Genomic DNA, 23,889 nt, shown 5'->3' with positions numbered 1-23,889 from the left:
GGCAAGACAGAACAAGTAGGACCAGTCAGTTTGAATTTTGAAGAAATTATTGACCATCTCGAGGATCGTCAGGCGTGTGCGATTTAAGGAATGAGTTTGAGTCAAACACCAGAGTGGCCATCTAAAGAACATACTTCAGACAGAATACATATGAATCTGGAGTTCAGAGCTTAACGCGTGCAATTAATTCCAAGCAACAAGTACTTATGATATGCCTATGCTGTCGTATTCTGTTGGTGTTGATGGCTGGAGGGTGTAGTAGCCTTATGGTTAAAGCGTTCGCTCGTCACGACGAGGACCTGGGCTCAATTCCCCGCATGGGTACAGTGTGTGAAGCCCTTTTCTGGTGTCCTCCGCCGCGATATTGCTGGAATCTTGCTAAAAGCGGCGTAAAACTAAACTCATTCTACTCACTCTTCCCCCAACCTTTACATCATCATTGAAAATGAGAGGACGTGGTTTGATTGACGTGGAGCCACTTCGAGACAAAACTTTTAATGTGCACTTTTGCACACACTTATTTTTGCTGATGATCCTGAAAACAGGCAGGCATCCGATTTCTGTAGCTCCACTGAAGCAGTACATTTGTAAAGTAATAACATCGATCACGAAGTTCAACTATTCGACGCTGCAGTTAGGTTTGTGGAAGGGTGTATGGTTATTTAACCCCACATTCACCCAGTCTAAACGTCGCAAATCCGTGAAGATCCCGGTTAGAATTGGTCTCCAGAAACCTTTGCTTTTCGTAAGAGGCGACTAACGGGATCGGGTGGTGTGGTTCGCTGACTTGGTTGACACATGTCAACGTATCCCAATTGCATTGATGCCCATACTGTTGATCACTGGATTGTTTCGTCCAGACTCGATTATTTACAGACCGCCACCATAGAGCTGGAATATTGCTATGTGTGGCGTTAAACAACAAAACAACCAACCAACCTAAACCTCGCAACTGATCACAATGTCATCACCTGATTGTCTGGTTTGTTTACAGACTGACGTTACAGGGGTAATGATGTTTACTGAACTTTTGTGAATTGTGGGTGGCAGGACATGCTTACCCTTTTCGCGAATACTGGTGTCATCACTGAGTTTTAGCGATCCATTTTCATGGTTTTCACAGCTATTTTTGTCCTTTACACCAAACGGAATTTGTTTCTGAGTGTATTCTCTTGCGCTGACGTTCTATAATTATTCATTCTATATTACTTAAACACGTCACAATTTAATTCTGGACTCGCAAAAGTCCAGAAACTCTCCGCCATGTGGGCACTTTCTGACAAGTGATTTGACCAAATTAAACATGCAGTTGTTATGAATATATGCCAAGGATGAAAAAATGAAAAAAAACTTTTGCGAAAACTTTAGATTTAAACTCGCTCGCCCATGGGCCGGCCCATGGGCGAACAGATTTAAGTTTGCTCAGGATTCATGTTTTGGAGGTTGTAAATGAATGAATGTATGTTTATAAGCATCATGACACAAATTTCAGCTCATTTTGACTTAATTCGACTAACTTAGGGCGATATTAAAAACTCTCGCCCATCAAATTATATATTCTGTGAGACATGAAATGAAACACAGTGAAAAAAAAAAGATTTTTCGTAATGTTGCATTGCTGTACCTTTACCCGTCGGAGAAGTCCTTCTCAAAAGATATATATTCCGTTGTTTGGAGCAGGCCTATATGACTATTTCGCCGCAATGCTGCTAAACAACTCGTAGACCTTTAGTCTGACATAGACGCAGACCTTGCAAGTTCACATCTGATAGGGGCCGAAAAAATTGAATCCGACATGAATGCAATATCTTATTGGGTTATTGTTTTTCTAAGTAAGTGGAGTGTCTTCTACAACATTGGAGACAAGTGTATCGCTGTCCTTCTGATATTCCCCCGAACGGAAGCTCTACCCATTTTAGGTACAATGTGCATGTTATAGAATAGTAGGGAATAGTCTTAAGACGTTTCAACTTTGACCAGGATTCTCCGAACTTGGAACAGTCGTTTGAGAGATCAAAAGAGATCTAGTGCGCGATGTATCTGACGGACGTATGTGGAGAACGTTTGAAGAATGTTACTGTATAAATACAATAATTGAAAAACCAGTTATATTTAAAAAGTACCCTCAATCTGATAGCCAGAGAGATTATTGTGAAAGATCGCAGTATTTATCTTCATAAACGGGCCAAGATAAAAGTACATGCCATTCATCCCCATATTATATCCCTTCTATATACAAGGGACATCGTTGTTACAGGTAGGGCAAACACTTTCTTCTATAGGCATCCGCCGGTTTCACGCTACATACATGTATTCAGATTATTGAGAAAACTAGAGACGCAAGATCTCCTCCATCACACATATAATTGTATACATACCCAGTGAGTAGTGATAGCGTTGAAGCAACTTATTAAAATTTACGACAGATACTAACAGCTGCAGTAGTACTGCCATACCTAGCATCGTATTTATTACTCTCTTACATAAGGTGAAATATCACAGGGTTGTCATGGTAACGATAATTTGGCATACTATTTATTGTCTTACTCTTTAATCAGCGATTAGAATTTAAATCAGTTTTGAGGTCAGCATGTTAAGAGAAAAGAAGTTGTAAAACGAAAAGTATTGTGATCGAATCTATTGGCCTTTGTAAAAGCAAGTTTCAAGCCACCTACATAAAAACCTTTTTTCATGATCAATATCTGCTAATCCGTGGCATGATTCCGACCATATCATGAGCATGTGTTTGTGAATCATAATCAAATAGTGATGTTACAAGGCGTCCATGCCGCGCCAACAACACATGCAAACGCACGAGAATTGCAATACGAGCCTACACCAATGATTCTCCGTGACCTGGAGACACTTGTGATTGAGCGTATGTAGGGACGAATTTACAGACACTGAAGCAAATATATCCAAGTCCACGCAAGTCTAGAAAATGTGGCAAGTCTAGATTTCCACAGATTCAGGAGAATGTCTCAGGGCTCCTTTTTATTATATTTCTCTTTTTTACTATGAACTTTTTTTCTGTAAAATATGTTCATTTCAGAGACCAGTTGTTCGTCTAGTAGGGACGGGTAGAAGACAAAAGACAAAATTGATACTCGTGCTGTCATACTTTTGAAGTATATGTAAACATTCGTTCTTGTCTCGGGATAAATGTATATTTTCCAGTTTCAAGCAAATGTACATTCGAAGGATATCGAAATCTAGGTTAAGCTATTTGAATCATATTTACAATTAAAGACCCAAACAATGGTCTGTTGTCCAAATTGTTGGTTTTCCATACCTTGTCCCAGTCTGTATCACAGTCACAGACCGATATTATTTGCCCTTCTGTCCAGCCCTTACTGTAATATGTATACTGCAATACTGTATATGTTGCACATATACTACACAACGTATTATGCATGTAGTCAATGCTATGCTAAGCAACGTCCACTCGTATTCAAGTTTACACCTGGTTAGAGATGCAAACAAATGTGTATTCGTAAGTGCATTTTAATGAAATGAGGAACCAAGCAAGCAAAATCATAGTATGCATAAAAATCAAGTTGGTACACTAGGACTCGTTATCATCGGAGGAAGCTCACAGTTTACTTGTATGGAGGCATTGACAACTTCATGAGCGCATATTATCACATTTATCTAAATCATATAAATTGTTCATTTACATCACATGTGAATCTCTGCAAAAGCGCAATGTTACTGTAAAAACACAGTGTTATGCACGGTTTTACTGATGTTAACATATGTAAAGCATGGAGTCATGATGACTATCGACAGTAACTGTTCATGAGATCGTGCAAGGGTATTATGGGTATTTCAAACAAGTTATCTCATGACTGTAATAGTATTCATTTGTCTTGACTCAGATTAATCACCACCTTGAGTTTAGTAGACTCGCACACTTCATCGAAGTACTGTTGGCCACCTTTCTCGCCGGCCCGTCCCCCATCTTAATGAGGATGCATGACCCCGCTGGTCACCCATGACGCCTCAACTTTCTTATACAGACAGACACACAGACAGTTTATTCTCAAGAGAACCCACCAACGGTGGTACATGAGAAAAGTACAATATATATATGATAATATAATCAATCAAGATGACAGCAATATAAGGTAAATACATATATATAGTGAAATTTTCAATGAAATATGACAAAGTAAGTTAGCAATATTCTCATGCAGCTGCCACTAGTCTGAAGATGATGTTGATGAATTTAGACAGGTCTTTCACATTTTTTACTCTAGTGCTAGATAAACATTTTTTAGCTTGAACATATTAGGCCATTCGTAGAGATCTTTACGTATGTGTATAGACCGCGGCTGGAGAAGGGCTTCACACCTGAACAGGTAGTGGAATTCATCACCAACCGCCGGGGAATTACATAGATGGCACAAACGTTCCACTCTTGGGGTATCAGACCAGCGTCCGGTTTCAACTGGTAAGTTGTGATTTGTTGTTCTAAATTTCAAGATTGGATAATAGACGTTTTTTGGTAGATAAAGGTATTTTTCAAAACTTATATTTTCTTTAAACATTTTATAGTACACACCTTTCGGGCTTTCAATAATGGAACTATGCCAGCTCTGCAGGAACTGGTCTTTCAATATTTCTTCAACTTTTGAAGCTAACCACAGTGAAGAACACATAAACGGATTGTCAAATATATCACCTAATCCACAGCTATTTAATACTTTCTTAACGAACGTTGTCCGTAGGAGTTTTTTAGTGTTGTCAGTGAAATTACTGGTGATAAATCTGTAGATAATATTTGTTAGTTTTGGAGTTTCATTTTGACTTGCCATTTTGTGCCAGAATAGAATAGTACGTTTATATATTTTGATGTAGAGGGGTTCCCTACCAAGTTCTCCATAAATCATATAGTTTGGTGTTGAATTTCGAAGACCTGCTGCCAATGTAAGAAATTTTAAATGAACCGTTTCAATTAGTTTTATGTTTTCAAATGCCCAGATTTCAGAGCAGTACATTAGGATCGGAGCAATCAAAGTGTCAAATGCCGATATTAAACAGTCCAACGGTAGATTAACTCGTCGTGCTTTTTTTAATAATAAGAACATAGCTTTTGTTGCATTTTCTGCTAAGACTTTAATGGCTTCTACAAATCTCCCGGTTCTTTACTATATTCCAAGGTAGGTATAAGCATCAACCATTTCGATAGTTTGATTGCCGAACGTGAATTTATATTTTAGTTTACTGTTTTTAGCAAGCCCGCTTCCAAAAACTATTATTTTGGTTTTGGACAAGTTTACTTTTAGTTTCCATCGTGAACAATATACATGAAAAGTGTCGAGTGATTGTTGTAAGTCTTCAGGGTCTTCACTGAATACGACAGCATCATCTGCATATAGCAAGACTATAAACTGCAGGCAAAGTATCAATTCGGTTTCGGTTTGGTATTCTAGATTAACACCTTTACTTCCTCGTTTCAGTAGAAAGGGCTCAATATCATTTATAAAAAGTGAAAACAGAAGTGGCGATAGACTTTCCCCTTGTCTTACTCCCGTGTTGTATGGGAAGAATGAGGATATTTGATTATGTAACATGACAGTAGATTTTATATTCTTATACATGTTCTTTACTAAGTTAAGAAATTTACCAGATACAGTTTTGTATTCCACAGTTTAGCAGTTTATACCACAGACCAGCCCTCCACACAGTGTCGAACGCTTTTGTGAAATCAACAAAGACGCAATAGAGTTTACGTTTTGTTTGTTTTAAAATTTCCCTAATAGCATGTAGAGCATATACATTGTCGCTTGTAGAGAAACCTCTTCTGAATCCTGCTTGAGCTGGAGTTAAAATATTATTTACTTCGACAAACTTAGTGAGCCTCGCATTAAGTATACTTGTGAATAGTTTACCGAAACAACTGAGAATTGTTATTGGTCTATATGAGTTTGGATCTAGGTGTTCGCCCTTTTTCTTATATATCGGTCTGATTATACCCTTTAGCCAACAGTCTGGTACAAATCCGGAACAAAGTATCAAGTTAAAGAAATGGGTTAGGAGTGGTATTAAATGTGTGGAAGCATAAAAAAATAATCATTTTCAACAAAGTCTAGTCCAGTAGCTCTATTTCTTTTAAGAATTTTAATTGCTGAAAGGATTTCCTCACTCGTTATAACCTTATTTAAGACATCAGTGTCATATTGTTGATCATCGACAACATCATCTCATATATCCTAATTAGATTGGGATTCATTAATGTCTTTATCTAACTCAAAGAATGTTTCAATATCACGTGTATTATCATATTTAGTGATATCCCCTTTACTCAGTAGCTTCCAGTATTCTTTGGGCGAGTGTTTCATAAGATCACGAAACTGTTTAGTGGTCTCATTTTGAAATTGTCGCATACTTTTGTCCATACATTTTTTTTCTGTTCTTGACGTTTGATGATAGTGCGTTCTATTTAATGGAGTGTTACGTGACTTATATTTTCTTTTAGCTTTATGGAATGATTTTCGCATTTTCCTACACTCATTGTTAAACCACGGTTTATCTTTTCTCTTTCTATTCTGTTTGGGACGATTCGCGCAAACACTCCTGACGCCGAAAGTTTCGCGTGCAGCGTCCACCAGCACGTGCGCTATGTCTGTTGCAAGCTCGTTGACCAGATCTGGGTCAACACCGCGTTCGCTTGCGCATTGTGTACGCTCAGTGGGGCGTGCGATATTATCAACATTTATATTATTGCAGTAGAGGTCCGATTTTTTGGTATCATATCGTAACGGTTTGCCTATAGTAATGTTATCTTCCATTGGATTTACCGAGGGATGGATACTTTCATTGGTAATGTTTCTATGGGATTTTAAAACAAAGTGAACAGGGCAGTGGACATCTGAATATAATGGTGAGTAATCAATTATTTCAAAATTAACAAAAAGACATAGACATAATGGTGACGAAATAACATAGTCCACAACAGATTTGCCTTTACATGTTGCTTTGCCGATTGTTTTGTCTGAACCAACTCTTCCATTACAGATAAAGAGATTTAAATTCTTACACAATTCTATCAATTTAAACCCAAAGTTGTTAGCCCCATCTTCATCTTGTGTGCACCTCTGGTGTGGTAGGCTCAGTTTGTCTAATATATTCAGAGGGTTAATATCATTTTCAAGTTGTGGTACGTCCATTTCGAAATCATCAGCAATGTGCTTATCAAGTAAGAGGTAATCACACATAGTGTTAGCTCTGGCATTGAAATCCCCCATAAGGCTTACATAATCACTGACAGATAGATAGTGTAATAGGGATTGTTCAATCTCATTAAATGCGTTACAATTCACATACTTAGAACCTTCAGGTGGGAGATATACAATACCAATGTACATATCCTGATCAATCTGAAACACAGACTTTGATATCTTAATCCACAGATAAGTGCTTTCTTCTTCTAGACATGTGACTAAATCTTTTAAAGTATTTCTGATTGCAAAACCAATACCACCTGATTTTCTTAAGGACCCAGACCTGTGATGAATATGTAATTCATATCCATCTAATCTTAGATCATCAAAGATGTCAGTTTTGGTTTCTTGCAGACCAATAATGTCATACTTCTCAATAAACTCTGTAAATTCGGCATATTCAAGTCTCTTTCTTAGACCACACACATTAAGATTTAAAAAGCTTACGATCTGTTGACTATAATGATTTGCAAAAGCATCATCTTTGTTATTAACATCATCATCATCATCATCATCATCATCATCATCATCATCATCATCATCATCATCATCATCATCAACATCATCATCATCAACAACATCATTATCATCAAGATCACTATCACCATCAACATTACCGTCCGCAGCAGCAGAAGAAACACAATTATTATTAACACTTCCCCTATCTGTGACGTTCAAGGAATGGTCATGTAAAGTTTCAAATGTTGCCTTGGTTGCACGATCAGTTATAATTTCATTATCCATGATATTCAGGGGAGTATTATTTACAGTTTGCATAGTGGAGTTATTTGAACAGTCAAATGCAATTTCTTCATCTGAGATATTCATATAGTTATCATGTGCAAATTCTAATGTAGGGTTGTTCACCCATTTAGATGCAATTCCTTTATCTGATGTGTTCGGATAGTTATTACTTACATACACTAATGCATGATTGTTTACACAATCAGATGCAATTTCTTCATCTATGATATTCAAATAGGTGCCATGTGCAGATTCTACTGTGGGACTTTTCACCCATTTAGATTCAGTTTCTTTATCTGATGTATTCAGATAGTTATTACTTACATACTTTAATGTGTGATTGTTTACACAATCAGATGCAATTTCTTCAGCTGTGATATTCAAATAGGTGCCATGTGCAGATTCTACTGTGGGATTTTCTGATGTATTCACCCATTTGTTTAGATGCAATTTCTTCAGCTGTGATCTTCAAATAGGTTTTCAGATTCTTTTTTCAGATAGTTATTTATCTTCAGATAGTTATCACTTACATACTCTAATGCATGATTGTTTACACAATCAGATGCAATTTCTTGATCTGTGATATTCAAGTAGGTGCCATGTGCAGATTCTAGTGTCAAAATGTTTATGCACTTAGATGCAGTTTCTTTATCTCTGTAATTCAAAGGGTTGTTATTTACAGGTTTCGTTATACAATTCTTTCCATAGTCAGATGCAATTTCATTATCTCTGATCAAAGGTTTATTGTTTACATATTCCACGGAGGAATTTTTCACTGAATGTGACATATCTGCGATATTCAAAGTGGGAGCATTTAAATATTCTAATGTAGACTTGTTCACATAATCAAACTCAGTTTTTGTATCTGTGACGTTCAAAGAGTTATTATTTACAGGTTTTAGTGTGCTATTATTTGCACAGTCAGAACTAGTTTCATCACCAACAATATCTAGAGAATTCTTGGCATTTTCTACGTTGACATTGTTAAAACAATTATCTTCACTGGCACTGTGTACAGTTTCTATACAGATAGGTGCATTTTTCTTGTTCTTCGGGTCACTGTTTCTCGGATGAGTGATTTTTAGCTTGTGCACTGGTCAACATGCATGGGCATGTTTAGCTTTACTGTAAGTGCACAGTACAGGCACATCCTCGTGACCACTGTCGTTTTCCTATCTATGAGTGGTGTTAGGAACATGCTGTTGTACCCGGTAAAGTGGGGGTGGGGCCTTTTGTAACACATTATCTACGTAGAGTTTATCAACGGACATGTAGGCTCTTTTATTGTTCTTTCTTGCATCCCTCAGCAGAGGTAAAAGTACATCTATTCTGTAACTACTGATTTCTTCAGGAAATTGTTCAGCAATTGAAAAATTAGTTCCCTTTAGTTCTCTGGCAGCTCTCTTAACAGAGTCCCTCTCAGTTGTATATATGAATTTAGCAATGAGGGGGCGTGCTTTCACTGTATCACCTGGTCGTTGTGGACGACGGGGGCGCCCAATCCTGTGTACTCTTTTGAATTTTATATTCTGGCTGTCTAGGTGCAATTTGGATTCGATGAACTCTCTGAGTAACACTTCGGAACTTTCAAAAGTTGGGGTACTTTCTGTTTCTGGGATGTTTCCAAAAATCAGATTATCCCTCATCGATCTACATCTTTGATCTATGATGGATTCCTTGAGTTGCAAGTTCTCCTGACTAAGTTTACCAAGAGTGGATATGTTCCCCGTAACTTGATCTTTTAGGTTATGGGGCGGTGGGGTAGTCTAGTGGTTAAAGCGTTGACTCGTCACGCCGAAGACCCAGGTTCGAATCCCCACATGGGTACAATGAGTGAAGCCCATTTCTGGTGTCCCCCGCCGTGATGTTGCTAGAATATTGCTAAAAGCGGCGTAAAACCAAACTCCGTCAGTTAGTCTTTTAGGTTATTCAGGTCACGATGAATATCAGTTTTTTCTTTCTTCCAATCTTCGTATTGATCGGCTACAAACTTTACACTTTCCTCTACACCTGAAACACGACTTTTCACATCGTCGACTTCACCCACTTTTAGCTCGAGTGTTGCCACTTTTGTTTTGATTTCCGAAATATCATTCTCGATGAGATCGAGTTGAGACAGCTTTTTGTCGATACATTCCAACTTTTCCATGATGGCCTTACTACAGTCCGGACTCAAAGGTAGAACAGAACCTTGGTTAATAGGATAAGGGCTAAATGCCTGGGGTGTACCGAAGTGCGGCTGTTCCTGGGTGGTTGTGTTAGCTGAGTAGATTGTCTCCAGTGACTGTCGCACCAAGTTGCCCGTGGCGGTGGCCATGTTTGTTGTTGCAGGGGTGTCACCTAAGTTCGTGTCTGATCCACTTGAGGACGATATCTTTTTCCGCTTATTGTTGCCTTTTCTGTTGATTTTCGGACGTCCACAGTTGCCTGGCATGTTAATTAGTTCATATAGTTTCAGTCGTTGAATTTTCTGTGGTGACTTATAAGTGGGGCTTATTTTGAGAAGTGCTCACTGTTCTTTAGTTACTGAGCAGCTTGCTCCGCAATCTTGATATCAAAAAAAAAAAAAAAAAAAAATGACGCCTGACCAGTTGGCGGGCCCTTCGAGCTTGCGCTGCTCGGGTCCGGTAAGATCTTCATTGATGATAAATCGTGTCAACTGACAAGTTATGCGTTCTCCTAAGGTCATCCATATATGAAAACAACCATAGGAATGTGCTTGATGTTTAACAAATTATGTTCAGGTCACATGTCCTCGTTGATCATGGAGGGTCGGTTTGCTTGGCTAGTGGTTAAAGCGTTCGCCCGTGGATCCGGGTTCAGTTTCCCATATTTGCATAATGTGTGAGGCCACCCCCGAGATATTGCTGGAATATTACAAAAAGCGGCGCAAACCACACTCACTCGCTCACTCGTTGATTACAGAGTAACAGCATGCTACGAGATTCCTTCTTATCGTTTATTTGCATATCTCCTTAAAGGCATTGTAACTCTTTAATCTTGCATGAAAACGCATTTAAATGATATCAGCTTTTACTGACATTATTGTAACATGCAATTTGTATGTATCTCTGTATGGTTCATACACCGACATGGGCGACGGCAAAATAGTCGGGGCTGCATGAAATACATGGACAGTGTCGGTTATAATGAAGTGAGTGGGTGAGTTTAGTTTTACCCGCTTTTAGCAATATTCCGGCAATATCACGGCGGGGGACACCTAAAATGGGCCTCACACATAGTAACCATTTGGGGAATCGAACCCGGGTCTTCGGCGTGACGAGTGAACGCTTTAACCACTTGGCTACCCCACAGCCCAAATAAAGGCTGAACGTTCGTCAAGTTTTATTTATCAATAATACCATTTGCAAGGCAGTACATGTACTTGACTTCATACTAATAGGCATATATGGAGAGATTATTTATATTGGTCAACCCATTTCAATCGTTATTAAAAAGTCATTACTGCAAAATTTACACTAGTCATTCATGTTAAATACCTGTCTTTGAAACACAGCTTCTATTCCGAGCTGATTTGCTTTTCAGTCACTCCACGTCCCACGCCCAGCGATGACATTGGCATTATGTGATTTACACTAGTCTTGCATGTTAAATAGCTGTCTTTGAAACATAGAATGTATTCCGCGCTGGTTTGCTTTTCAGTGACTTCCCGTCCCACGCCCAGCGATGACATTGGCATTATGTGATCTGACAATGGAAAACAAATGGAAGTTCTTGTTTTTATTTACTCTTTGAAGTGTAGCGTTTCTACAGCTTATCACTTGCTAAATGATGTGTAATAGTGGATAAAAAGAAACCTTGCCTTTTTCATACAGTTTGTAAACTACTGACTGTTTTTTGCTATTGAACACTCACTGATTACATGTTGTGACAACAACCATCTGTCGTCGTATATCTCATAAAGCAAGAGCGTGTAGTGAACGCCTGTGCTTGTTCGTGCTGGTCTTTCCTTTGGGAACATGATTCTAATCAATGCCCTGTATGGTGTTTATGCATAAATCCATGTTGAGTCACTCACTCAACAACGCTGGGAGTTTTAAAAACTCTTGTTACCTTTGACTGCGCAGTGAATATCGAAGATATTCAATCGCAGATGATATTGTGAAGCTAATTCATAATGCCATTCGTGTTGAACATGTAACGGATATTACTTCATACGTTTACACGCGCACCACCTCCTGTACAAACTTGACAGAGAACGGTTCTCTATGAACGGTTCTATATTCATGATAACTAGTACTGTCTCTTACAGTAATATGTAGAGTTTCAAGTTCGGGTTAAGTACTACGGAAGCGTAGTAGGGCCACGGTGAAAAAATGTTTGGTCTCACTATCTCCTACGTAGGACTTAATATCCCGTATATACGTAGGAGATGATATGGTCAACTTAGATCCACAGACATATATATATATATATATATGATTGGGTATTTTCCTGCAGTGGTTCTCTTAACGGCCTAAGTCTGGTTCTTCTATCTTAGCCTGTTGTTTTATATGTATGTTATCATGCAAGTCCTTGAGTTTTTGTATCGTTCTATACGTATGTCTAGGGGATCGTTACACTTTGACAATATCAATCCTCCTGTTATGCTCTGGGAATATTCGCCCACACCCGGGACCTTTGTTTACCATCGTACATTTGAATATCAGTTTAAAGGATAAGGTTGGCCTATTAGCAGCAGAATACGGTAATTTTCATATCACCTGCCCTTGTGAAACTTGGTTACATCCTGACATTTCTGACGACGAAATTATGATACCAGGTTTCCATCCACTGATTCGTAAAGACGGGCCTACAGGGGGAGGAGGGGTAGCAGAATATGTAAAATATGTAAAGTTTACCTATGTTGCCGATCTTGATATCCCAAACTTAGAAGCAGTGATTGTGAATAATAAAATAAATTGCTGATTTCTATAGAGCGAACTCAGGAGCTACTATTGGGACTAAACTGATGAATCATTCGCGAAAGCTGCTGAACACTGTGATATATAATTGTAGTGGGTGACTTTAAAGCTAATATATCTAAGAGACGTAATGACAATTATGAATATTTGCAATTATTTGTCAACTTGATACAGCTTGTGGCTGAACCTACACGCGTAATAGATGCTACTACTACATTGGTTGATCTTATTCTTTGCTTCTGTTTACAGCATTGTACATGAATCAGGTGTTCTCCCTTCAATATGCAATGATCAAGTTTGGAAAGCATCGTAAGGAATCTCATAAGCGAATAATATACCATAATATCTATGCAGATTATGAAGGCTTAAGTGATTGTATTGCTGCTACCGATTGTGGAAATATTACTGACGACACTGATATTGACACGTCTATTTCACTATTTATTTGATAGATCAGTACATACCCCATAAAGAGGTTGTTGTTAGACCAGGGGATTGCTCTTGGGTGAATGGCCACTTGCGTAAGCTGATAAGGAAAACAAATCGTATGAATAAAAGTGCTAAAATGAGAATTTTACAAGTAGATTGGAGCGCTTCCGAAATGCACGAAACCAAGTTAATTCTGAAGTTAGAAATGCAATGGCATCACTGTATCAATTCCGATTTTGGTACTAAATCATGGTGGCGCTAAGTGAAAAAAACATATAACAGAATACACATTCAAATATACAGTGTCCCCCTATCCTGATGTCTTTGACCATCCCAGTTATACTGCTGATGCATGATTCAATGGCTTCTTTATTCAACAAACCCAAGTTGAAGAACCCGAGAATGAAGCTAGGTACTTACATGCACCTTTACGTAAACTTAATTACTTGCTCTTGTCCGAAAATGAAGTGCATTCTCCTACTCCCCTACCACAAGTATACAGCCAACACAGCATAAATTACTTAGACTGGCTGTATTTGCATAGCATAGCAAGAAGTTCAAAGAAAGTCGGTGTTCAGAGGCCTAGTGATAGTGACACTTTTAGACGATTGTTCAAACTATCCTTAACGTATCCATCTTTTGCGTTCTCACTTTTCCACCTTCCATGTCGTTTGAACATTCTGTCCTGAACACCGTTATTTGCTGCAGCAGACACTCCCCACTACGGAGACTGTGCAAACCGTACATTTTAATGTCCTTGACAAACGGCTTGAATATCTCTATAAATAGTTCTCGTAACCTCGTGTACGACATTGGAGTATTGCCTTTTCTTAACGTGTAACTGGATTTGGTCTTGGATAAATTTCACTGACAAACTCATCTGACTCCGGTCCGGTGGAATGTTAGCATGATCCAGATATTTCAGTAAACAAGATAATGGACACAATTTGGAGTTTGTCTTGCATATGAGGGGCCATGAACCGTCTCTATACACATCTGTCTTAGACTTTTCTATAAAGAGCATCATATTAGTATCATAAAAAACAATATCACATCTGGAAATATTTAAGAGTTCTGCTGACCTAAAAAAACCCGAATATGCTAGCAAACACATTGTAACAATTCTCAAATCAGCCAAAGAGGGTTGACACATTTTAGCATCATAAACTTTCTCCAACAACTCAATAGTAACTGGTTCTTTTTTGGAAACTCACTTTGCTAACTTCCCTTTAGCAGCTTCCAATACATTTCTAACCAGAGAACTATCTGTTCAATGCCTACACTGACATGTGCATGCCTGATACTATGAAATGCTGTCTGCACCGCAGCAAAAGATTCACTTTGCTGAATTACTGACAATAGATACAAAGAACAATGTAAAGGTGATATCGGTAACCTATTGCTCATAGAACATGAATCTGCCCACCGTTTCCATGCCTCAAACCCACACCGGTACTTACTGGTAGTAGAGTCGGCTCTACAATGGGACAACAACCATGGCAAACCAGCCGCTTGCTCACGAACACCCTCCGGCATCTCTCCAAGTTCATCTCCATATGTACATGTGAACACATCTGTGAACAGAATGAAACAATTAGCATGTACTGAAATCAACACACAAAGCTAACATATTGAAATGCAAATCTTTCTCTCAAAACAACCCACCTCTCAATCCGGAAGCTACATAGCATTTCTTAGCTCTGGGCAGATACATCCACTCCTTCACTTGTGTCATATACACATTCCCTACTGCTAACAGAGGCCAATACAGGAAGAAAACCTCTCTGGTACAACAAGAGTACCTCTAGCACCGCACTCCGACATATGTCTAATTGTTCTCGGTATGAGACACACAGGAGGAACAACCCAACTCAAGTCACTCCATTCCACCGCGAAACAGTCAACAGCCTCACAATCAGGATTGTAAAATATTGAATTGAACCGTAGCAGCTTAGTATTGTAGAAACTAGCAAATTTATCCACTTCATGTAGACCCCATTTGGCATCAGTGTGTTGAAATACATTCCTGGCAATTGCCCAATCATCGTAATCAGTCACTCTACTCGGCATATCTGCTTCCTGATTCCCACAACGAGGAATCCACTGCAAAGTCAAATGTATCTGGTTGACAGAACATAATTCAAAGATCTGCATGACTACATCATGTAAATGCTGTCTCATGCTACCCTTTTCAACAATGGATGCAACATTTTGACTGTCAGTAAACCAAGTAATTCTGTGCGATTTCAAGGATGGCATGAAACTTTTCAAAACCAAATAAACCGCCTCGAGCTCTCTCCACGTGGAACTACGATTAGCCTCCTCTGCTGACCACTGTCCTTACGACTTTGCACCAGCCAACTCTACACAGTACCACCAAACCCTGTATCACTAGCATCACTGAAAATCAACGTTGAACCAAGCGATTGTGTGATTAAAACCCTGCTGTTCAACCTTTTGATATTGTCTTCCCAAAAACGTCCACACTCTGCGAAGATAGATGAATCCTACTGTTCCAAGATGGAACAAACACACAATATCAACGCTTAGAGACCTTGTCATCAGTTGACAAACTGAGCCCAGCACAAGTTTCATAGACACAACCTGTCCTACTACAGATGCCACACTTCCAACTTTGTGATAACCAGTCCTATTATTCAATAGCTCCCGAACACTGCTCATCAACTTCACAACTTTTCTCTCAGGCACCGACATTGTCATAGAAGTTGTATCTATGTGGAAACCGAGCCATTCTAAACTCTGCAATGGATACCATAATGACTTCTCCACCTTTGGCACAAAACCTGATGGAATCAAATCGTTCTTAACACTCTCCCCTTCTGTCAACGCACTTGTAACAGAACAAGTTGACATGATACCATCATCAAGGAATGAAACAATTTTCTTGCCTTCAAAACGCTACTTCTTTACCAACTGAGGCTTGACTTTGTAAAGACATAAGGAGCAGATGTGATACCAAATGGTAGGACCAGGAATTGGTAGTAAAGCCGCTTCCCGGACGAATCTAACCAGGAAAAGCCCAGAAAATCAGTATGTGGTGGGAATATATCTATATGATGCTATGCAGAATGATTATCAAACTTGATTAACCAATCATTGGTATTGATGTATTCAAGTACACACTTCAAATCTTCATATTTCACGGATTGCCTAAACACATATTTGTTAACAATGGAAAGATCTAGAATCAAACGTTTCTTGCCAGAAGATTGTATAGAAAGTGACAGTGGATTGACAACATAAGGTGCAGATGTACATTCAACTACACGTCCTTTCTTCACTAACTCATTAATGGCATTCATCACGAAGTCTTCGTGTGTCAGTGCTGACTTCTTGTTGCGCAACTCCATTCTAGGAGGCGCTGAAACAAACGGAAATTTGTAACAGTTTAAAATGAGATCAATAACAAATTGGGAGGCTCCAATATCACGCCAAAATGCTACAGAAGATTTTAATCTGCCCTTACCATTATTTCGGCCATGCCCCGCTCATATTCAAAGAAATCGTCAGTAAAACACGTTTGATTTGAATGACAGTTCTCAAAACACTTACTAGTAACTGACATATAGGAATCCTCATCACTGCGACGTTGCAGTGCTGGTGGATTGTCGACTGGTGGAGTGATTGTGGAGGTGGGGACAATCTCGTCTAAAATGACTGAATTCGCCACAGTTGAAGCAGGCCCTACTCCTGGGACCTCTGACACGAAAGGGCTTGCTGGTTGGTTGATTCAAACTTGTTGAAGTAGGACTCGACCGATTTGTTGCATACGGTGTACTACGAAACTTGCTCCTCTGACGGATCATTTTACAAGCTTTAGTATCTGCCTTTTCAATCCTCTTGTCATCATCAGAATTATCTGCTAAATCATTGTCAACACAGTTTCCCATCCTCCGTCGGAGGAATCGTCAATTTTGATCAGGTTAATTTCTATGTTTTAACTTTTCGATAGCCTCCGTCACAAGTGAATCTGCATCCACCTCAGTGTCTGCCTTCACGGATCTGAGTAAACAATCCAAAACGTCCGAATTGAAACTAAACTGTATTCTGTTTCCCTCTTTTCTCCATATATACTCAGTTTCAGCCTTCAGCTTCTTAATGTCTTTCGATGTCAGGGTAAGCTCATTTTTCAACTTAGAAATTTTATGGTCCATCGAATTTTGTAAATCTTGACGGTTTTGTTCAAGCTTACACAAAATGGCGTCAAAGTTTGCCACCATTTCTGAATCCATGATGCAGAAGAAGAAAAAGATACCCGTATGGTACTGCACGACAGCCGAGGGAGTCAAACCATTAAATATCTCACCCTTGTATACCCCTCTAGGACCACTAGCGCCCCTAGATTACATGCCCTTTGATGCTTGCTCACCGCTAAGAGAAATTAATTTTCCTCTAATTCATTCTTCAAACGAGGAAAACTATATAGTTCACCAAAGGACATCATGATTTCGAAATCAACTGACCGATTTGTTTTGACTTGATGACAATATCACCGTTTGCAATAAAACGTAAACTGACGGAAGAAAGAATGGACACCCTTGGAAATTAATTTTGGAAAGTTTGTTGCCCTCCCAAAAAACAATAACAAACAAACAAAAAACACACAAAAACCCCAAAACAACAAAAACAAAACAAACCAAACAACCAAACACAAAACAAGCCAAAAATAAGCAAACAAAACAACAAAAAACAAAACAAACCCATCAAGTAAGCAAAAAACAAGCCAAAATACAAACAGAAAACTAACAAACAGAAAACATAACATAAATAAAAAACAACTAAAACAACAAAACCAACAACAGCAACAAAAAACAAATAAAACCAACAACAACCATGCATACAAACAAAACACACAAAAAACGAACAAACAAGAAATAAAAACAAACAAATAACAAATCCAATACATGTTATTTACATGATGCAGGGGTAAGCTTGCTTTTTGCTTTTTGAAGACCTATTCTACCCCGGATCTTCATGGGTCTCTAGTTATATAAAGGTGGGGGACACCACATATAGGCTTCACACATTGTACTCATGTGGAGAATCTTCGGCTTGACGAGCGAACGCTTTGACCGCTAGGCTATCCCACCTCCCTTTGAGTCAGGGAGTCGAATGGCGAATTTTATGACGTTTCTGTAAATTCTCCCCACCACTCCAAATATTCTTGGGACACACGATACGAGTATAATAAAGCGACACCCTTTCCATATCCATAAGAAATCTCTGCTAAAAGCACTCACTAGATTGCAGGAATCTGAACTGCAAGTGCTTATGAATCATCAGCAGTTGCTCTCGAAAGGTGACCCTATCCTGCCACACGGCGCAACCGTCACAAACACATGCAAAGTCTAGTCAATTGTTCACATGAAAAAATCGGGAACGTCTGGTACAAGTCAAAAAGGGGCATTGCATCGGTGATATTGTTTGTCACAGGTACGGCAAATTTTCAAGTGTCCTCCACATGTCTACCATTAAACGTTTTGAAAACTTTATTAAGGCCTTAAGTGTTGTAACCTTGATCGAACAACTTCTAAACAAAAGTCGTATGATGCTCTTTGAAATCGTAGTGAAAAGAGCTTGTTCGATTATACAATAAAAGTCTGGAGCTAATGGGTTATTACACATGACGGGAGAGCTGACTTTTGAGAAGTAGATATTTTTTGTCAGTTTTCAACTCGCTTTGTCAGTAACCGACACCAAGGAAACAAACAAACACCGTGACTAACGCTGTTTTAGTACGAGTTACCTTGTCCAACAATGTTTCTAGAGATTTTGAGTGGGTTATTTGATCTTCATCATGACGCTACCGAGGGTGACAGGTGCGTTTCAGTAGACTGATACCCGGATTTGGGAGGCGATACCACGGGGTACACGCCCATGTAGGGAGTGAGTGACACTGAGTGGTCGTGATATATAATGTGACATTTTGATGCAACACCACACTTATCAAGAGACAGGTAGCAGGCAACTTCGTCAAACAACTGCAACTTCGGGCACTACAGACTCTTCTCGATAGGTAGGTGTTAACATATTCTACATTGTGTTGCATAAAACATTTATTTTTCTATAATGATCTCAAGCTAGTGTAGTATATTATGTCATAATATAGTTATACTGTCCTTCGATGACGAGTTTCAAGAAAGTATAACTATATTCGTTAACAGCCAACTTCGTCAAATAACTGCGGGCTTCGGAAACAACAGACTCTTCTCAGTAAGTAGGTGTTAACACATGTTGTATAGGGGACAAATCAGGATGTAATAAATGCTATCAGACATCTAAAGTGTAACAAATCCCCAGGCGATGATGGTATTCCCGCAGAGTTTTTCAAAGTTTCTGAACATATAATAGTTCCCTATTTAGTATTACTGTTCAACAAGATACTCTCATCCGGCTTGTGGCCAAATTCCTGGCCAACTGGCATTATTATCCCACTACATAAGAACGGTAGTAGATCTGACCCGAATAATTATAGGGGATCTCTCTTCTGAATGTAATGAGCAAAATGTTTGTTTCGATTCTAAACAAAAGATTGGAGTACTTTTTTGCAACTTCGTGAGATAATTGGAGAATATCAGGGTGGATTTAAGACAGACCATTCGACTGTGGACAGTATCTTATTCTCCAGACAATCATTCAGAAGTATTTAACACATAAGAATGGGAAGATACTATGCACACAAAGAAACTGTGCATACAAAAATTTAAAATCTAAATTTATCAAACCCGTGTAGACACATAAGGATTCAAACTCAGAGATTAGTGACATGTATCCAACATGCATGCACGTGCCACGTTCCGTGACGTCAGTGGGTTCGTCCTTGAGACGTGCAATACGTTGTTGCACGTGCATTCCGGGAAAGGGAAACAGAGCAAATGAATGCCACACAATAATGTCACTTTGGAAAGTACAACTCCTGCCCTTGCGATCGTTCAAACAAAATTTAAACGGCTATTGAAACGCATAGCATGCCAAGGCTCACGTCTGCACAACGTCATCGACAAGCTCGCCGAATGTTGTGCCGAAATCATGTCCGCAGACCCTTGTTTTGGTGGAGAAATGTTGTTTTTACAGATGAGTCCAGGTTTAACAGTTCCCATAGTGATGGACGTCAACGTGCCTATAGACGCGTGGGAGAACGTTATGCACAGGCCTGTGTTTTGGAGAGGAATCGCTTTGGTGGTGGTTCCGTGATGATTTGGGGTGGAATAACAGCACGCCAAAGAACTCCTTTGGTGATTGTTCAGGGCAACTTAACTGGTGTGGGCTACAGGGATCAGATTCTTCGACCTGTGGCAATTCCTTTTCTGCAATGTCATGGCCCTGGGTTAATATTCCAACAGGACAATGCCCGCCCTCATACGGCAAGGGTTGCTATGGATTTCTTGCAACACCACAACGTTGACTTTCTGTCCTGGCCCGCAAATTCATCGGATCTCTCCCCGATAGAGCATGTTTGGGACGAGATGGATCGACGTCTACGCCGTCTTCCTCATCCGCCAGATAACGTCCTTGACCTTGCAACAGAACTTGAGAGAATCTTGCGTGACATCCAACAAGCCTTCCTTGCACGTTTGATAGGCTCTATGCGTCGTCGATGCACTGCTGTTCTCAATGCCGATGGTGGACATACCCGTTATTGAGCTGTGACATGGTCGTTTGACCCCTGTCCCGCTTGTGGACTCGTGACTGTGATTGACTTTTCAATTGGAATTCTCCCGACTTGTTATGGTCTCATGATCCTCCATTAAAGTTTACATGTACCTTTGACATTGTTATCGTACTTATCAACTGGGATACTATTTTGACAATGCACAGTTTCTTTATGTGGCTAGTATGTATTGCATTCATAGATTTTCGCAAGGCCTTTGACATGGTGAATAGGTTAAATTGCTGTATGTTCTTTTGCAAAATGGGATCCATGGAAAAATTTTCAAGTTGATTAAAAATATGTATACTAATGTCAAGGCCACTGTAACCTATGAGTATGTTAAGAAATTAACTGAATATTTTGATAGCGCCTGTGGGGTTCGGCAAGGCTGTGCCCTTAGTCCGGTATTATTTTCTTTATATATTAATGAGCTTGTATTGACCTTAGGAAATAAGTTTGATGATGGTATATTTATTTCCGAAAATATGTTGAATATTATTGCTCTGTTATTTGCAGATGATTTGGTTTTGATAGCTGATACTGTTGTTAGATTACAGCGCCGCCTTGACGCCCTACATATGTATTCCCATAAATGGGGCATGGATATTAATACTGATAAGAGGAAAATAATTGTTTTTAAAATGGGTGGACCCTTGTCCAAACACGAAAAATGTTTCTATAATGGCATTCGAATGGAAACTGTCAATATTTATAAATATCTAGGACTTATGATAACTCCCAAATTGATTTGGACTAGGGCATGTAAATCATTATCTGATCAAGCTAATAAGGCACTGTGACCGATCAAGTCATTTATAAGACGATATGATATGTCACTCTCAGAAGGATTTTATATTTTTGATAAAAAGATTGTACCAATTCGAACATATTGTGCTGAGATATGGGTTTTTTAAAAAGACAGAAAGGATTGAAATTGTCTATCGAAAATTTTGCAAATTTTTACTTGAGACTAGTTACAGATCATCTAATGCTGTTGCATATGGGGAATGTGGGAGGGCACCCTTAAGCAATGTTTATTATGTCAAATGTATTAAATACTGGCTAAGATTATTAAGAATGCATCAAAGTAGATATCCATATCAATGTTATCAATTTGTATTATCTGTTGAATTCAGGAAACGTCCCACATGGGCTCGGCATGTCAGTGATTTGTTATTTTATCTTGGCTTTGGTACTGCTCGGGTTTCACAATATGTCGGTGATACAAAAATGTTTCTATATATGTTTACTTAAAGAATTAACAACTGCTCTATGCAAGAGTGGCATTTGTCCCTAGATGTTCCTTCGCTGTCTTTCTATAAGTCCCATAAATCTCTGTTGACCTGTGAAAAATATTTATCATTGAACATAGGTAATAAGTGCAAGCGTCTGTTCACATTATTTCGATCAGGGTGTAATGCACTAGGTATCAAATATATTAGAAGAGGTACTGCCTCCTGCAATGATGATATTGTGTTATGTAAACACTGTAAAAGTATTGAGGATGAAATCCATATTGTCTATATTTTTAAATGCTATGAGGATATGCGTCGGCGTTACATTCCGAAAACGGTCCATGGATATTATCATTCACTCCGCAGCATATGTACATCATCCGACAATAACATCATAAATAATTTTGTCAAGTTCATAGAACATGTTGATTCTGCTCCTGTTAGCGTTGTTGTATGAAAATGGTAACCAAAATCACTATTGTACCACCTTGTACGATGGGTCGTATGGCCTTTATACAAAATAAACCCTTCTTCTTCTTAAATGCATTCTTTATTGTGTTATGGTATAGTAATTTGATATTTTAAAATGATCTGAAGCTAGTGTAGTATATTTTATCATAATATAGTTGTTTTACTGTCCTTCAAAGACAGGTTTCAAGAAAGTATAACTGTATTCGTTGACAGCCAACTTCGTCGAATAACTACAACTGCGGGCACTACAGACTCTTCTCAATAGGACGGTAGGTGTTAACACAAACTTGTGTATCTGGATTGTGTAACTTGCTCACCTACTCCAATGTTTCACTATATTGGGCCTGTAAATCTCGCTAGGCGCTACTTCCGGTACTAAGCTGGTTCCTGGCTCCCTTTGCGCGCGCGAACTTGCGATATGTGGGACGGGGCCCAGCTTACTTACGATACCAGATTTCCGGTGACAAGCGTATATTGGAGAACTAGTTCTGGTTCCAAATTGCGCGACCCCCAAATACTCTACTAGACCGGACCAAGTGTACAACTATGCCTGGCTGTCACAGCTGTTGACAGTCCTAATCGTTGACTAATTTGGGGATGGTTAGATCGGGAATTTGTTATTCCTGCAAGGATTATCGGTTCCTTATTGTCAACTGACAATCATGCGACCATTTGAAAAGGTATGAAACGTCGTTTGTCACCAGAAGTACTAAGGTTTCGCGAAGTGCCGTAACCTACTTTCGGGCCCTATACAAGCATTAATAATGGTCGCCAGTATGTTGGCTTAATTGTGGTTGATGGCGATCGATAGCCCAATTCTATACTGTGTTGAATAATAATTTAGCATTTTAAAACGTATCAAATATTTTTTGTCATATTATAGTTGTTATTCTGTCCTTCGACGACAGATTTCTATAAAGAAGAACTGTGACTTTCTGTCGTCATGACTTTCTGTCGTCAGGACATGGCTGAAATGTTGCCAATGTGACGGAAAAACTCAGTCACTCAGCCTAACAGCAGCCTCATACAGAAATACATACAATTTGCATATGGCACAGATTTATAACGTGCGGCTTCTTGAAAATTCCGAGTTGTTCTATCAATTTCTAATAACTGTAGAGTCACTGGCTTGTCTTTGACTATTTGAAAGAAATGCTTTTAAATTGTTTTCAGCCCACATTCGACAA

At 39.0% G+C, this 23,889-nt stretch overlaps 1 protein-coding gene across 1 annotated transcript in view; it reads right to left on the bottom strand.

The window, feature by feature from the left end:
• LOC124257222 (adhesive plaque matrix protein 2-like) overlaps positions 1-23,889 on the bottom strand; it is a 136,972-nt gene that overhangs the window by 33,550 nt on the left and 79,533 nt on the right. The gene's annotated exons all lie outside the window — the stretch shown is intronic.

Source organism: Haliotis rubra, unplaced genomic scaffold (genome assembly GCF_003918875.1).
Source record: "Haliotis rubra isolate DU_JTF1 unplaced genomic scaffold, ASM391887v1 Scf652, whole genome shotgun sequence".
In the NCBI taxonomy this organism is placed as follows: Eukaryota; Metazoa; Mollusca; class Gastropoda; order Lepetellida; family Haliotidae; genus Haliotis; species Haliotis rubra.
This window is presented reverse-complemented; position numbering and strand designations above follow the sequence as displayed.